The 18,469-nt window shown below is 34.5% G+C and overlaps 1 pseudogene; it reads left to right on the forward strand.

Annotated features, from left to right (window-relative positions):
* Window positions 1-18,469, forward strand: part of LOC136131910 (nuclear pore complex protein Nup50 pseudogene) — a 175,917-nt pseudogene that overhangs the window by 48,315 nt on the left and 109,133 nt on the right.

An 18,469-nucleotide genomic window follows, 5' to 3' on the forward strand; every position in this document is an offset into this window, starting at 1 on the left:
GAGACATGGCATTGAACAATTGGCAGTGGCCACCAATTTCATGCATGTGCTCTGATGCTCTTGTGGATCTCCCAATAATTTTGGAGACTATTTACACATGGTTGAAGAACTACAAGAACACTGATATGCAGGAGATCCAGACCACAGGTATTTGGTCATCACTAAAAACAGACTTACCAATGGGAATTTGCCAGTTTCTGTTTTCCAGAGCAGCTGTTTCCTTCTATGTGCTCAGTAACATTCAGTTTTGTTTACTGATTTGTCCTTTTGGATAGATCACTGTGTTAGCCACCGTGAAGAATTATAAAGAAAATCAGACTTCCAGACTTCGTATTGAAGACACACATATTTATCTGAAGATCTTCCACAAACCCCACTTGAATGAGTGTAGAAGAACAGAAAAGGTAGAAACTTGTAGTCAGAATAGGAGCAAATGGCAAAGAAAAGGTCTCAGTTAAATTTTAGGTAGTGGGGGTCTGGATGAGGAACTGTAAAGCAAGGTATTGCTATTTTTTCTTTTAAATAAGATTTTAGGACTATTTACTTTTTCTCATTAAAAATAGGGATATTATTTTGATAAGATAATTCTTTTTTTTTTTTTTTAAATAAAGAAATTATGGACACAAGTCTTGCTATCCCTGACTCTTCTGGGGAAGAGGTGGGTTAGTATCCAGGGAACTGCAGTGGTCATTGTCACAGAAACAAAGACACTATCCTTTGCTGTGTGAGGGGTGCCCCTGCTCCCATTCTCTTGCTATATGCAACCCTGATAATATATCTTGGCACTGGCAACACGTCTCAAAGAGGCAACTGTCACAGGTTAAAATTTACAGTCACAAACTCATATTTTTTGAAATGTAACTTAAACTTTCCCAAGAGTGTTTATTTCTGTTCAGGGGAAAACACTTAATATTGCCACTTCCAGGAACACTGTTTCAAAATAGTTGCTTTCAGGATACGTAGTTCAGTATACAAAAATACCTTTTTTTCCAGGTGATTTTCCCTTATCTAGGGGTTTCAAGGGGAACCGAACCCTGGGTGCCACCAGCATGCAGGGATCTTGGTTATATCTCCCTACAAAAAAGACCCTCCTCTTAGCTCCTTCTAGTAATGTCGATCTGCTAAGTCTTGACTATGTCTTTCATCCTTTCCCTGAAATATCTCACTGCTCAGTATAGGGTTGCCAGATTTAGTAACTAAAAAATATAAAATGCCCTTGTAGTTACAAGATGGCAGCCCAGAGCTTGGCACTGTTACTACAGTGGTCTTTAGTGAAGTGGGAGATGGTCTCCTCTTCACTCTGGGAAAAGCAGTGTTTGAGACTCTGGGCTTAATAACCATGAAGTTTTCGGAATAGCATGAGCCCTAGAAATTCACTGGGAGCAACGAAGCGCTCTTTCAGGAGACCAGCATCTACCTCAGACTCGAGCTCCTCTATTGTGACCTTGGACCTGCCAAAAGAATCACAGAGAAGGAATAAACAGAAATTGGGATCAAGATGACAAAGCAGAAGATGTGGCAGCATCCTCTGTGGTCAGTGAGGAAGTCTTGAGGAATAGAGTCATGAAAAAAAGCAAAGTGTAGGAAGGTTAAATCTCAATCTGATAGTAAAGGGGCTTTTAAATGTTTCAACGGTTTGGTTGTACTTTCTGGAGGAGGACAGTTTTCTGGATTTGGTAAAGGCACTGGAGTTCAACCTTCACAAGGACTGTCAAATGGAAAAAGCAGTAATTAGTGCCCCTTCCCTCAATAGTCCAAAGACTGGGACATGGACCAAGGTAGTCTTTGATTCTATTACTTCAAAAGGTGAGAAAAAGAGTCCAAATCCCAAAACTAATGGCCTTTTTCCTGTCTTTACTGGGATAAAGCATACCAATGGAATGCTAGTAACAAGAAGTCGGCTGTGTTAAACTTTTTCTTCATGATTGGATAGTGAAGCATGTGACACAAACCCACTCTGATCTGGCACCTGTCTTTAAAGACTGTAAGAAATATTTAGCAGACATTAAACATGGGAACAGTGGCAGTAATAATGATCGAAATGGAACTAACAAAATGTTGGTTGAAACACAGTCTCTTTCCCTATTTGCTTCAAACAAATTACAACAAGAATCATCATTTTTGTTACATGACAGCAAAACTAAAGCTACATCTGAAAAGAAAGTGAAGTCTGTGTCTGAAAAGAAAATGGACCCATTGCTAGGAGCAATAGATGCTTTTGCAAGAAGATTGATGCCTCTGTTCTAGGCTTGTTAAGCTTTGGCCCCCTGACTAGATTTTCATTTTCCCTTGGCAAACCAGCTTTTTTGGCAAAAATATTACACAAAGTAAACCAGTTTCTTCACCATTTTTCACTAAAACATTGGTGAGCCAAGCAGAAAATGGCAGAAATGAATGCAAAGGTAGAGATAAAGGAAGGGATGATGAACCGCCCAAAATAGTAATTACTCAAGTAAAAGGAGATGCTTTTTACTCCAAAAACTATAAACTATTTTATAAGAAAATGAATTTAAAGAGAAGGGTATAGGTACCCTGCACTGAAACCTATAGCAAATCAGAAGCACAGCATTTAGTGCAGGCAGACACCAATTTAGGAAATATACTGCAGAATTATTTTTATTTTTTTTCCTCTGTACGCAGGTTTCTCACTGTCGTGGCCTCTCCCGTTGCGGAGAACAGGCTCCAGACACGCAGGCTCAGCGGCCATGACTCACGGGCCCAGCCGCTCCGCGGCATGTGGGATCTTCCCGGACCGGGGCACGAACCCGCGTCTCCCGCCCTGCATCGGCAGGCGGACTCTCAACCACTGCACCACCAGGGGAGCCCTCTTTAGTACTTTTTAAAACCCTACTTAGAGAATTCAACTTACCCAGCAAAGTAGACTAATGACCAATTGCAGCTAAATATGGCAAATAAATGCCAAATAATTTGCAAAGTAATAGGAAATGTGATCCAGTTGATAATGTGCAATGATAGAGCAGAAGTCGTCCGAAAAGCATTTCCTTTATTACTTTCAAATGGGAACTTGTAGAGGAAAATAGCTTCTCATTTCTACCTTCTATTTTGGCTCAGTAGCGAAAGGTAATCAGAACACATAGGGATGGATCCTTTAAAGCTATGATTTCCTTAGATATTCATCAATAAATATTTATAATATTTATTTCAGTTAAGATCATGGGCTTTGGAGCCAGACTGCTTGGTTTTCAATCTCAAATCTGCAATTTACTAGCTGTGTTACCATGGGCAAGTTAAGTTTGCTTTCATTCATATGCAACAATAGCACTCCTCTTCTAGGTATGTTTGTGTGATCATATAGAGAGCACTTAGTACAATGCCAGGCATTTAATAAACATAAATTTGATAAATGCTGCCATAGACATTTAGCTTAAGCAACCCCACAGACACAGTTTATGAATAGAAGTAAATTTGGCCTTTAGTATAGTGTGTATCCTATAAGCATTTAAAAATTCAAAAGCAAAGAATGTATGTTATATAAGTTGATTTTAGAAAGCACTCCTAATATTAAGACTCTCAATTTAGCTGTAAAGTCACTTCCAACACGAGACATCAGTGGTTATTGTGCTGGAATAATTAGAGAGCTGCCTTTGTAAACTCTAATCTGAATTGTGGCTTTGAAATTCTAACAATCAAATTTGATTCTAATGATTAAAGTAAGTGTGCTTTAGAGAAACCGAACCCAGTGTAGGCTCTTAGAACAAAATATTAGCAATTGTGTTAGTGGTCATAGATGTGCCTGCCATCTGTGGTTAAGTGTTTTGATTAAGTCTATAATCTGAAAATGTGTTGTTTTACTCAGCTTGAGGCTTGTAGAGGAAGGAGTCCTATTCTATTCCGACTGCACGATGCCATTTGGTGGGGATGCATGCACCCTGTTTACTCCCAGAATCATTAGACCACGGGAAAGTTTGCCAAGTTCCATCTATGCATGTGTAGCTTGAGGTCAAATCTGTTTTTCCTTAAAGTTCAATTTCCTTATAAAGACAACCCTGGCCTCCAGACATCCCCATGCAGTTTTCTTTGTGAAAAAGTAAAATTAAAAAAAAAAATCTAGCACATTCTGAAGTTCACCTGGGCTTCATTTCCATTGTTTTTTTTTTTTTTTTGAGTTGTTCACATTGCAGAAGAAACACATTTATATTCTTTCAAATGAGCAGAGACCATATTAAATAGATTATTATAGTGACTTTATAGATAGATATCAGGATTCAAGGATATGAAAATTAATGCTAATTTATTTTCATTTTTGAATAAGCAAGATTTGTTACCAGAAACACATAATTTAGATAAAATAAGCAGAAATTGGAGATTGTATTTATGCATACTTAAGGCTAAATGAAAACATTATGGATATAATGAGGAATGAATTATTATTCTCTAATACAAAAGTGCTTTATTTTGAAAATTAATGTCAATTCTGCTGAAACTTAATGCATCAAAAATTGCTGAATGTTTTCCTACTTTGTTAGGAATAAAATGGATTATTATTTTCAAGGGACAGAATGAGGTTTCGCAGGGGACAACATTGTTATTAAATCTCAGGGACAGCATAATATGCTGAATTCTGATTGGAACAAAATATTAGCCCTTCTTTTAGTGGTCATGGATGCACCTGATATATGTGGTTAAACATTCTGATTAAGTCTATCATCTGAAAATTTATTACTTTACTTAACTTGATATTTTATGTAAAAACCAAGACACTCTCAGTATGCAAAATGTGCTCTTCCTCTGCAGTAAGCCAGGTCTTTTAACTCATACTTAGATATTCAACATGCTTATGACCAATTTTCCACTTTCAATTTATCTTTCTTTTAATACCAACATCAAATTAATCATTGTAGGTGGTGTCTCTCAGTTCCATAAAAATTATTCTCTATGGCTTTGAGGTAAAGTGCACACTCCTTAAATCGAAATACCCAGCCCTTTACAACATGGCTCAATCTGGCTTTCTAGCTTATTCTTCTAAAATTTTCCTTTATGGACCCTCACTTTATTTCAGTCAAACTGTCCTAGTTGACCTCTTGTAAATTTCATTTCTCTAAGCTAGCATGGTGTTTGGAGCCCATGAATCAGAATCCCAGGGAGTGTTTTTATGGAGCAGGTGCTTATTAAAAATGCAGATTTCTTGGTCACACTCCAGATCTATTGAATCAGAATATCTGGGTGCAAGGCCCCCAAATATGCATTTTGACAAGCATCTAGATGATTCTGATTCACATGAAGCATTTGTCTTCATCTTTCCAGCCACCCTATAGTAAGTATCATTTTCCTAGTATGTCGACCTATTGGGATTCTTGTATGTAATTATGAGTTCTTCAGAACTCTGTTCAAATCTCACCCCCTTCAAAAAGCCTTTTCCGATTCCCCAAGGAAGATGTTTTTTATTTTCTTTACCTTCATGTTGCTTATTGTTAAGACTCCTCTTATAAGACCTATATGCTCTGTCTCTGGTCCTGGAACAACACTGAAAAAAGCATAAGAGCAGAAGATTTGAACTGTTTTTTCTTGATCCATATATAAGAAATATATTTTACATCCAGACATAACACACACACACACACACACACACACACACACACACCCCACACATACATCTAAGTTGAAACAAATTTTACAAAACACTATTTATCTTTATTGTATTAAATGCCATTTGGTTATTCCCATTTTGTATTATATTGTATTGTACTCTATTATATTCTATCTATTTCATTATGAAATACTTAAAAATATCATGGCTCACCCATAGGTCACTATAAATGTTTTGAAAAATACAGATTTAAAGGGCTAGTTTGCACCCAGCAAAACACGTTGTAATGTTTTCCCAAGTGTTTAATTCCTTGAGAAATCATTAGGCTTGGTAAAAAACAGATTATTTTGAAACGATTAGATTATGGATTGGCAGAAATTAATATTCAAATGCAATGAGTTTAACTGGTTACATGATAATTTTGATTTGAGCTAGTTTCTGACAGTAATATTTGCCTGATCAAATAATTTTAAAAGGCTAGAGTAGTTTGAATTCATCAATAAAAAGATCATATTAAAAGACATAAAAATAGTTGGATTTCTCTGAAGACTCAGGTATTGCATCTGTCTCTTAGAGTCAGTTTTTCCCTTACATTTTCAAAAATAATCCCCTATCCCTAATTAAACCTCAAAAGTTTATTTGACAGAATCTGAGCATATCTATTAAGGATGATGAGTTGCCTTGAGGATTTTAACTTGGTCATTTTACAATCCATAACTTAGCACAATGCTATTCATGCACTAAATTATCAATACATATTTATGAATAAATAACTTAATGAAGAAACTATGGATTAATATCTGAATTTCAATTGGCTGAATTCACAAAGCTATATTTTACTTAAACCATCGCAACCCATTCTAGATTTAAAATTTTTACTTAGAAATAATTTTAGATATAAAGAAAAGTTACAGAGATAACATAGACAGTTTTCATGTACTTTTTACTTTGCTTCCCCTAGTGTTAACATCGGTGATAGACTGAATGTATCCCCTCATAATTCATTATGTTGAAATCCTAACTCCTAATATGATGGAATTAGGAGGCAGGTCTTTGGGAGGTTATTAGGTCATGAGGGTGGAACCCTCATGAATGGGGTTAGTGCCCTTATTAAAAAAACCCAGAGAACTCCTTCACCCTTTTGCCATGTGAGCACACAGTGAGAGGACTACAGTCTGTGAGGCAGGAAGGGAGCTCTCACCAGGCACAGAATCTGCTGACACCTCGATCTTGAACTTCCTAGTCTCCAGAACTGAGAGAACTAAATTTCTATTGTTTATAAACCACTGAGTCTATCGTATTCATCTTATGTATCATAGTACTTTTGGTCCAAATTAAAGAATCAACATTGGTACATTACTATTAACCAATTATTTAATCATTTTTCCACAAATTTCCAGAATCCAATCCAGGATAATACATTTCCTTTAGCTGTGATGTCTCCTTAGTCTCCTTCAGTCTGTGACAACTTCTCAGTCTTCCTTTATTTTTTATGATCTGACATTTTTGAACAGTACTAGTCAGGTATTTTATATAATGTTTCTCATTAGGGCTTGTCTAATGTTCTTCTCATGAGGACTGGGTTTGTGGATTTTGGAAGAATACCACAGAAAAGAAGCACCCATCTCATCACATATATATATTTAGGAGTATATGGTATCAACATGATATTGACAATATTAACCTTGATCACTCGGTTAAGGTTGTGTTTGTCAGATTTCTCCACTGCATGGCTACTATTTTTTCCTATCTGTATCCTTTGGAAGTGCATGACTAGGTCCATTTCACATTCCAGGGGGTCGTTATTAAGCTCCACTCCTAGAGAGAGTAATATCTATATACAGTATTTGGAATTCTTTTGTTAAAAAAAAAGACTATCCCTTTCTCCTCATTTATTTATTAAAATTATTTATTTATACCAGTATGTACTCATATATATTTATTTTATACTTTGGGTTATAAAACAATGCTATTGTTATTTATTTTATTGCTCAAATTCTTTGGCCACTAGAATCTCATTCAGATTGGCTCTTGTATCTATTTGACACCACCCCATCATTTTTTCTTTTGAATACTTCATTCCTTTGTGGTACTACGAGATACTCCAGGCTCATCTCATAGTTTCACTGCCTCAGTTCTAGAATCAGCAATATATTCAAGTAACCATTATATACTATAATAAAATTAATGACTTAACAAATTAAAGTAGGAAGAGAACAATTAAAAACCAGAAGAAATTAGTAAGTATAAACATAGAAATTAATGAATTTGGAAATAGAAAAATAGTAGATCTAATAAATAAATCTAAATGGAAATTATTTGAAAAATATCCATTTTGTTTATGGAAATACTTTGCTGAAAGAAAATTCATTTTGGAGGCTACCAATGAAACAAACAAACCACTAGCTATCCTACCAACATAAAAATAAGACACAAATACACAAAATTAGAAATGACAAGTGGAAAATAACTCTCAAAAAAGAGAAAATTTTTAAAATGATGAGACTAATTTGCACAACTTTGCAAGTAAATTTGAAACTCTAGATGAAATGGAGAAATTCCCAGAAAAGTACAACTTATCAAAATTGGCCTTGGGAAAGACAGAAAATCTAAACAGATTAATTACCGCAGAAAATATAGAGAAAGAAAAGCTCACCCACCCAATGAACGTTCAACACATACTAGGTCGAGATGTTTCTGTAGGGAAATTCTATCAGCTTGTTAATGATCAGATACTTTCAATACTGTTTGAATGATTTCAAATCAAGTAAAGGAAGGAAAACATTCAAATCATGTTTTTAAAAAATCCTGAGATAACTCATATATATTATGCACATTTTGTTGCAACTTACGCTTTTGATTTAACAATATTTTTGGATATTCCATGGGTTAGAGTTCTAAATTATTCTTCTAATGTCTAGTTTCATACTTAGTAGAGATATATAATAATTTATTCAACTATTTCCATACTGAAGGGTATTCACATTGTTTCCAGTTTTTTGCCCTTGCAAGTAATGTTATATTAAGTATCCTTGTACACATATTGTTGGAGGCCACAGCTTAGGTTTTTGTAGCACTAAGCAGCAGATCAAGGTGATGAGATATAGAAATTATTTTAGGGAATAAATATGACACAAAACTGAATTCAAACACATATTCATGACAATTTCCTGGAAAATCAGTTTGTGCATTAATACTATACTCCTGATAATAGTTTATATAAGTAAGTGAATGTAATCAACATTTATCTAAATTTTTTGGTGCAAAAATCCACATCCATTCAAGAATGTAATTAATTTGTTTCCTCAATGCCATTTTCCATTGCAAAGCATTATCTCTTCTGGAGCATATTAGTCACTGAATTTCCAAAGAAGCAGAATAACAGTCATGCATGCCTGTCTTCCTGTTAAATTATTTCAGTCAGTGAAAATCAAACAAAGAAAAGAAACACCCTGAGGCTATATTTTAAAATGGGAATTCTTCAAAGACATAATAAGACTTTTATTTCCTAATCATTTTACTACTTAAGTAGTATTCCATTTCAAAAGGACATTACTCTCTTCCATTATTATTTGGTTAGGTGTTTAGCTCATTGCAATTTCATAGTATTAAAAAATTGCCTTATTGTGGTATATTCACATTAATAATTAAAAACATACCTATTCCATAAATGGAAAATTGTGTGACTCTGACAAGTTAAATATTCTGTTACTTAATGCAAAGTAGTTGACTTAATTTATATCTATGCATATATATATATGTATATATAAATATATGTGTATATATATAGATTTTATATGTATGTGCATTTTTTTTACTGCAATTCAGACATGTAGAGGAAAATGTGTTACATTATTTGGATAAAGCTGATCTCTGCTTCACAAATACAAATTTTTTAGCTGGAGAAAGAAGGAACTCATACATTCTGGTTTTTAAACCTAATCTGAGCTGATATTTTCAATAGTCACTTTGGTAATATTTTGTCTCTTAACATCATCGTCATTCCTCTACATCTTCCTTTAGATAGTTTTGGGTATAAGTGAACAAGGGAAACTTAGTGGTAGAGAGGGAGATGGTAGTGGTCTCTTGTCTTTAAGCTAGTCCTTTGATGTGTACTGTCTGGGGTCCACTGGTTTCTGGAATGATAACTTTGTATTATCTCTAATGTTTAATTGCTTGCAAAATCTAAAGCAAACATGACAAAAGACTCAGATCTGATAAAGTTGACTGGTGGTCACATGGTTGTTACTTTTTCTTTATATGTCTCTGTGTTTTTGACCTGATAAAAAAATAATTTAAAAACAACATGCAAGTCATCTGAAGTTAATTGTTCACTCTGATAGTAATTTGGGTTAAGATAGTTTGGCAAAGCAAGTGCAAAACAAGAAAGTAAAATTAACGGTTAAAGCAAAATTCAGGAATTTTGTTTTTTCATACTTTGCCCCAGTTATCTGAAATAATAGAATCATGGTTTTTCATGTGTTTTCTGCTGACTGTCCTTACAATTTAAGTTATTCCTAATTCAGTCTCCTTTTGATCTATGGCAACTAACCAGTGACAAAACATAAAATAAGACAAAGCCAGTCAAACTTGAATTCACAAGATGCCAAATATTGGAATGGAAATTTCACTGAATCAGCTAACAATTTCAAAAGATCTAAATTTTTGACACAGTGTAGTCAAGGAGCCACAGAGCTAGCTGAATTTTGCAATATTTATCTAAATATTTTTGTATGTTACTCATGCAAAAATTTACCCAAGCTCCCCAGAACTTAAAACTGTGTAGTTTCATGGAAAATTTAATCAAAATAATGGGGTGCAAATAAATCAAAATCTATTTTATGTCTTACACTCTCAAATCATCAAATTTATTCACATCCTGTAACATTTAAACACTGAGTGTTATTAAACCAATCACGTAAGATGCTTGGCTGAAAGAAGAGGGGCCAACTAAATGTTCATCATGAATTTGAGGTCCCTCATTAAATTGTGCCACCAAAATTTAATCCCATGTAAACCTAATTATCTAATGCTTATTTTCCTTTTTTTATTAGTTTGGTAGTTTCCAGCCGAGGTGTTATGAAATCTAGCAATAAAACAAAGGAAATCCATATTAACTATTCATAATGTAGCTATGAAAGTGACTGAAAATGATTACTTACGTAGTAAACTTCATATTTTCTTTATTTTGGGGTTAGCTCTGTAAAAACTTTATGAAGGGGCTTCCCTGGTGGTGCAGTGGCTGGGAGTCCGCCTCCCGATGCAGGGGACACGGTTTCGTGCCCCAGTCCGGGAAGATCCCACATGCCGCAGAGCGTCTAGGCCTATGAGCCATGGCCGCTGAGCCTGCGTGTCCGGAGCCTGTGCTCCGCAAAGGGAGAGGCCACAGCAGTGAGAGGCCCATGTGCCACAAAAACAAAAAAACAAACACACACAAAAAAAACTTTATGAAATATGTACTCTGATACAACCAAAAATAGAAGTAGGAATGCTGGGAGGCTGAATCATTTTTATTTATTTTATTAAAAAATGTTAATTGCCATACTGTGTGTAAAGCCCAGGAAATAATATATTGAAGAGAAAATAAAGATATGTGGAGAAGCCAGGCAAAATTATAGAAATGCTCGCATAGCCATTAACTTATAAAATCATGGTTGTAACCACCTCGAGAGCATATTGACAAATTCAAAAAGGAGTCTTTTTAGATTTTTAAAAAATAAGCTATGGATGTCGCAGCATGTTATACTGTGAAAACAACACAAAAAAATCTATTTTAAATGCTTGTGAATAGAAAGGATGCTTAAATATAAATGAATATTTTTCGAATAGAAGAAAAGCTATGTTAAAATTGGATGAAATTTATAGTCTTAGATAATTTTTGGTAGTACTTTAACCATGTAGTCAACAGGCTAGACTAGGTGTTAACATGTCTTATGCTTCATACTTTTTCTTCTTCTTCATGCTTATTCACTGACCATGTTTTAAAATATAAATACTAAATAGCAGTTTGTGGGCTGTCTGCTATCTGGTTATTTGAACTCTTTAAAGAGAACTGGATCACTGGTAATATGACAACAATCCTTCTTTCTGTAAAACTAGAGTCATTTTGATTCCCTAGGCTTCCTTTTCCTATCCCTAAATGAAGAGTTGAAATACATTATCTCTGAGTCCCTTCAAATGTTCAGTTTCCATGAAAATCTGTGAACAGAAAGAAAGTTTCCAGAATTTCAATGTGCAAATGACAGAGAAAGGGAGATGGGAAAATACAAAAAAGACAAAGTAACTTCCTTTCTAACAACTCATGTACCATCCAGGTCACGATGGAGCAGATAATAGAGACAACCGCATTTCCAGTTGGGGGAAAAGATACTGTGCCAGAAAACACCAAGAATGGATTTTTCTGCTTTTAAAATAGTCCAAACATAGGTTAAGGCACAGGGGTGCTTGATAAGCATCCAGGTGAGCCTCTCAGCATCCTGGTTTTGCCTGGTGAAGGGTTATTATTTATTAACTCCTTCCAAAGTCTCCTTTGTTGAGTAAGTAGAGTTGCGTGCATATTGTCAGACATACGAATCAGATGTCTAATCTCACTAAAGTCAAATAAAAAACCTAGTAGAGTGCTTCCACTTTCACCTCAGAGATATACAGAGCTGGAAAGAGCATCGCTTCTATCCTAACAAAATGAAAACCTAGGCAAACTACAAATTAATGACTTTTCTTGCATCCACCAGAGAAATAAAGTTGCAGGTTAGGCAGCTTACCTGAAATTTGTAGAGGCACCTGTAACGAGAAACAAGATCCATGCATTTGCTTGCCTCAGATGGAATGCCATCTAATTTGGTAGAAAGATTAAGGTAGAATTTTTTAATGAACTGCTGAAGACTGAGTTTAGGCTAATGTGAGAGCACTAACAAAAGGAAAGTTTGAGTAGTTGTATTAATTTCATACAAAGTAGACTTTAGACCAATAAAGATTATCAAGGATAAGTAGGATACGTTATGATACAGGGATCAATTCTCAAAGAGGGCATGACAATCCTAAAGGCGTATATTAAAATCTCCTATTATAGCTGTGTTTTTGTCTATCCAGCAAACTCATGTGGTTTTTTCCTTATGAAATTTCTTTACTATTGGATGCATAAATATCAGTAATTAACTCTCTGTTGTAAATCGTAGCTACTAGCACTAGAAAATATCCTTCTTTGCCTTTTTTAATGTTCTGATTGCTATCTAACCAGATTTAAAAATTTCCAACTTTGCTTTCTTTATATTTTTATGGTGGTATATATCTGTTAATCCTGTCGTTTTAATCATTATGAATTTCTTGGTTGTAGGTATATCTCTAGTAAATAGCATATTTTTGGATTTTGCTTTGTTGACAAATTTGAACATCCTTTTCTTTTGATAGCTATGTTTTGCCAAGTTATGTTTGCTGACAAAATTAATGTGTTTGGCTTTAGTTCTGCAATGTTGTATTTCATTATTTTATATGAGGAATATAAATATACTATATTTATATGATTATATATTCATATATATATATACACTTACATGTTTATATAAATATACTTTTTTTTTTTTGCTGTACACGGGCCTCTCACTGTTATGGACTCTTCTGTTGCGGAGCACAGGCTCCGGACGCGCAGGCCCAGTGGCCATGGCTCACGGGCCTAGCCACTCCGTGGCATGCGGGATCTTCCCGGACCGGGGCATGAACCGGTGTCCTCTGCATTGGCAGGTGGACTCTCAACCACTGCACCACCAGGGAAGCCGTATATAAATATACTTTTAAATGCAATTTCATATATTTGTTCTTACTTTTTGTTTTATCATATATTTAGAAAGGTTTGTTTTCTTGTCTTAATAACTCCCTGTATATTAATTCTTTAATACAGTACTCTTCATACCCACCCTCTTTTTAGAGACCATTAATCTGTTCCCCCCATGCAGGAGAAAAATGAGCTAGTATTATCTTCTACTCTTCTCCATCTCCAGTGGTCTAATCTCAAGCAACATACTTGAAATCACTGAGCTTGTTCTACATTTTATATACAGTCCCAATTATTACAACATTGTTGTAGTTGCACTGTTACTAACTTGTCAGAGAATATAACTATCATATACTATTCCATCTCCCTGAAAATCATTATCTAGTCTTTGTTCTACAGGTAAATGTAGATTTTATGGCCATAACCAGTCCTTTATGCCAGTGCATTTCTGGTCATTTTTGTGTTTTAAAGCTTATTCTCAAGTAGATTATTATACTCAAGTAGATTATTTGAAGCTTATTCTCAAGTAGATTCAGCAATAATATTTCCTATGTTATTTCATTTTCCTCATGGTTTGTCTATTTATACAAGATCAATTTGATCTGAAAAAAATTCTTTATTAATAATGTTTTTCTTAAAATCTTACACATGTTACTCCATTGCGTTCTAGTATAAAACACTGATCGGGAAAGGCCTGCAATCTATTTATTTATTTATTTTTTCATTATAAGTGACTTGGTCTTTGTGCCTGGATTCTCCAAGTATTCTTTCCTTTAGTTTTCAGGTCAATAGTTTTATTAAAATATATTGCAGCATTGGCTGTTCTGGGTCAATTCCCCCCAGTAGGTGGCATAACCTTTTAAATATAGTTTCAAGCTCTTTTATAAAGTTTAGGAATTTTTTTCTGAAATTGTAATGCTTAGTATTTATTCTGTACTATTGCTTTGATTGTCACTTTCAGTGACTCCTGGTGTACTTATATTAGATCTTTTTACCTGTCCTCTATCTAGCACTTTCTCTCAAATCCTTTCCATCTCTTTCATTACTGGCATTTAAATTTTATTTCTATATTCTTTTTATCTTTTACATTAGTTGTTATCTTAATATGCTTTAGTGTTCTTTCTAATTTGGTCTTCAAATCTATAGTTATTTTTTTCCTTTTAATTCTTTTATTTTCTTCCTTTTCAGTTCATCTTACATTCTCACTTATGAGTTTTTATAATTCTGGTTTATGTCGATCTTTTATTACTTCTAGCATTTCTTAACTTCTTTTAGCTTGATTTGACATTTTTGGTTAAATTATGTATTTGTTGCATGGGCATACCTTTCTAATGTACACTTATTTTATCGATTCATTAGTTTCTTTTTCTACAATAACTTTTTAAGTGATTCAACTAAGTTCATTCCTACTACTTATATTTAATTGGTTTTTTAAACTGAACTCTTAGGAAGGGATGGTGGATGAGGACAGCACAGTTTCAAGACTTAGAGCGTCCTCTTCCATTGTTATATGTAAGTTCACAAATACGGCCTTATACTGAGATCTCTTACCTTTATCTGGGCTTTCTCTTTCCTTGCTTCCTGGTGTTTTTTTCTTGCTCAGTTTGGCTTATATCTTCAGCAGTTTCTCCCCAAAGCAGGATTGTTTTTCTAGAATGGAGTTTCAATTGGTTAAGTTTCAGAGTTCATAAGGGGCCAACCAACCAATTTAACACCATCTGAACTTCCATGGGTGCCTTGTTCTTACCTGTGAATTTGAGCCTGCAAAAGTCCACATTGGTTTCAGCCACCAGCCTCAAATTGGTCTGCTGATTTTGGAGTTCTCCACCTCTTAGAGCCCCCAGAATGTCTAGTCCTCCTTCACTTCCTTCTACATAGTTAATACAGGAAATGGTCTTCTTGTTATCTTTCTTTTGTCCTCACTCACTTGCATATTGAAGTTACTGGGAATTCTTAGTTTTTCTGTAGATATTGTCTGTGTATTTTCTGTTTTATTATCCTAATTGTTTTACATTTTGTGAGGGGAGATTTGAGGCAATTACAAAACTGTACCACCATCACCATCTTTTTCACAATCATCTTCAGTACTTGTAAAACAGAATAAACTAGTAAAGAAAAACCTACAAAAAAAGCAAATGAAATGCCTATTACTTTAACCTTAAGAGTACAAAGTACAAACAAAGGACCCCTCTTCAGTTCAGTATAAAAGATCTCAAATCCTAGGATCACAATTTCGTATGACCTGAGAGTAGGATTCTAGAGAAGAAATTTAAATTAAAATGAAAGAAAGCCCTGAAACATTTTTATGCTCTCAGTGATACAATTCACTTTCTGCATTGTTGGAAAGTGATCTCGATTGCTATTTTTCCCTGGAGCCATGTTGTCCTATATAGTAGCTACTACCTGCGGGCAGCTACTGAGCACTTGAACCATGTCTAGCATCACATATAGAAGTGATAGTATTTTTGATATACTGGATTAAATTAAAATATTATAAAATTCATTTCAATTATTTCCTTTTACTTTTTTATTTATTTAAAATTTTTAAAATTTTATATTGAAGTATAGTTGATTAACAATGTTGTGTTTGTTTCAGGTGTACAGCAAAGTGATTCAGTTATACATACACATGTATCTATTTTTTTCAAATTCTTTTCCCATTTAGGTTATTACAGAGTACTGAGCAGAGTTCCCTGTGTTATACAGTAGGTCTTTGTTGGTTATCTATCTTAAATATAGCAGTGTGTACGTGTCAATTCCAAACAAAATTCAGAACTATATATGTGGCTTGCATTTGTGGCTCACATTAACTTTCCATTGGTTAGTACTGCTCTGGAGTATGAGAATCTTCATTTTCCTTTCTCCATCCTCTGTGTCCAACTGAATCTCAAGGTATTCTGTAGTATTATAAAACATAAGCAGAATAAACTTTGGTATGAACTCATGTTTAGCTTAATATAGAAGAATATGGTTACTTATAGAAATGTTTATTGCTATGTGTATATACATGGGTTAGTAGATATACAAATAATTTATGTAGATATTCTGCCCTCAAGGAGGTGGAGCATAACTCCTCACCTCTTAAGTGATATAGCGTAGTGATTTCCTTCCACAAAGTACAGTATGGAAAAATAGAAAGAAGGAAGAGGGTGAGAGAGTGAGAATAAAAGAGAGAGAGACAGAGGAACTTGTTTAAATTCTTAAAACCAGTGATGCTTGATTTCAACCCCACCATTATCCTTTCTAATTTAATGAACCAGTAAATTGCCACTTATATTTTGCTTAACTGTTCTAATTTATCTCTTCCAAATATAAACTTTGTATTTAACAGGATTCTGCAAAGAAACAGAACCAATAGGATATAGCTATAGACATAGATACAGATAAGAGATTTGTTATAGGAATAGACTCATGTGATTATGGGGGTTGAGAAGTCCCACAGTCTGCCACTGCAAGCTGAAGAACCAGAAAAGCCAGTGGTGTAATTCAGTCCTAGTCCAAGGGCCTGACGATCCAGGGAAGCCAATGGTCTAAGTCTAAGTCCAAAGTTCTGAGAAAGAGGGCCCAGTGGCATAAGTCCTGTTGTGAGTCCAAAGGCCTGAGAACCAGGAACAGTGGTGTCCAAGAATAGGAGAAGATGTATGTCTCAGCTCAAGCAGAGAAAGCGAGTTTTCACTTCCTTTCCACCTCTTTGTTCCATTCGGGCCCTCAACAGATTGGATGATGTCCACCAGCACTGGTGGGAGCACGCTTCTCTAGTCAGTCTACTGATTCAAATGCTAATCTCTTCCTGACACACTCTCACAGACATACCTAGAAATAATGTTTTGCCAGTAATCTGGACATCCCTTAGCCAAATTGACACATAAAATTAACAATCACAACATTTGAAAATATACCCTCTTCCCAGAAACCCTTCTTTACTCTTCACTCCCTAAGCTCTTGCCTAATTAACTAATTTCTTTCACCAATAAATATCTCAAATGAGTAGTCTAAACTTATTTTTTTATTCCCTGGTTACCATGGAACCTTTTGCTTCCATCCTGCCTGCTACTTTTTTTTCTTCTGTGACATTGGTATTTATGTCCCCATTTTCATTCTTCATAGTAGTAATTTGAAGCTTCTCTCTCTCTCTCTTTTTTTTTTTTACTTTATGAGTCAAACTAAAGGCTTGCCAATTTTATCGACTTTTAAAAGAACCAATTTTAGTTTTATTGATTTTTTCTCATTTTTTTCTATTTCCTATTTCTTTTATTTCTTCTTTAATCTTTAGTTTTTTCTTCCCTCAATTTGGGTTTAGTTTACATTATTTTGAATTCCTTAAGGGTGAAATTTTAGTTATTAATTTTATTCTTTTTAAAATATAGGTGTTTAGAGCTATAAATTTCTCTCCAAGCATTACTTGAACCTTATCCTATAACTGTAGGTATGCTGTAACTTAATTTTTATTGATTTCATGGTCTTTTTTTTTTTTTGGCTACAGCATCTTAGTTCCCTGACCAGGGATCGAACCCATGCCCCCTGCATTGGGAGTATGGAGTCTTAACCACTGGACAGCCTGGGAAATCCTGATTTATTTTTAAATTTCTCTTGTGATTTCTTATTTTACCCAATCTTTATTTAGAAGGGTGTTGCTTAATTTCTATATTCTTGTGATCTTCCAAAATTCCTTTCTCTTTATTAACATCTAATTTTACTCCATTGTAATCACAAAACATATTTTGTATGATTTAAATTCCTTTGAATTTATTTAGCCTTGTTTAATGGCTGGATATATGGTCTATACTCAGAATATTCAATGTGCACTTGAGAAGAATGTATAGCCTGTTCCTGTTGGGTGAAGTGTACTATAGATGTCTGTTTAATATAGTCAGTATACAGTGTTGTTCAAGTCTTCTGTTCCTTTGCTAATTTTCTACCTAGTTGTTCTGTATATTATTGAAATTACATGGAAGTCTCCAGTTATTATTGTTGAATTTTTCTATTTCTCCCTTCAATTCTGTCAGATTTTGCTTTATTTGCTTTGGGACTCTGATGTTAGGAGCATATATGTCTTTATATTGATAATTGCTATATTTGATGTGTTCAGATACAGCAGTTCTTGTTTGATTGACTCATCATTGTCTCTAGTAATAAATTTTATTTTGAGGTCT

The sequence above is a fragment of the Phocoena phocoena genome, chromosome 12 (assembly GCF_963924675.1).
Source record: "Phocoena phocoena chromosome 12, mPhoPho1.1, whole genome shotgun sequence".
In the NCBI taxonomy this organism is placed as follows: Eukaryota; Metazoa; Chordata; class Mammalia; order Artiodactyla; family Phocoenidae; genus Phocoena; species Phocoena phocoena.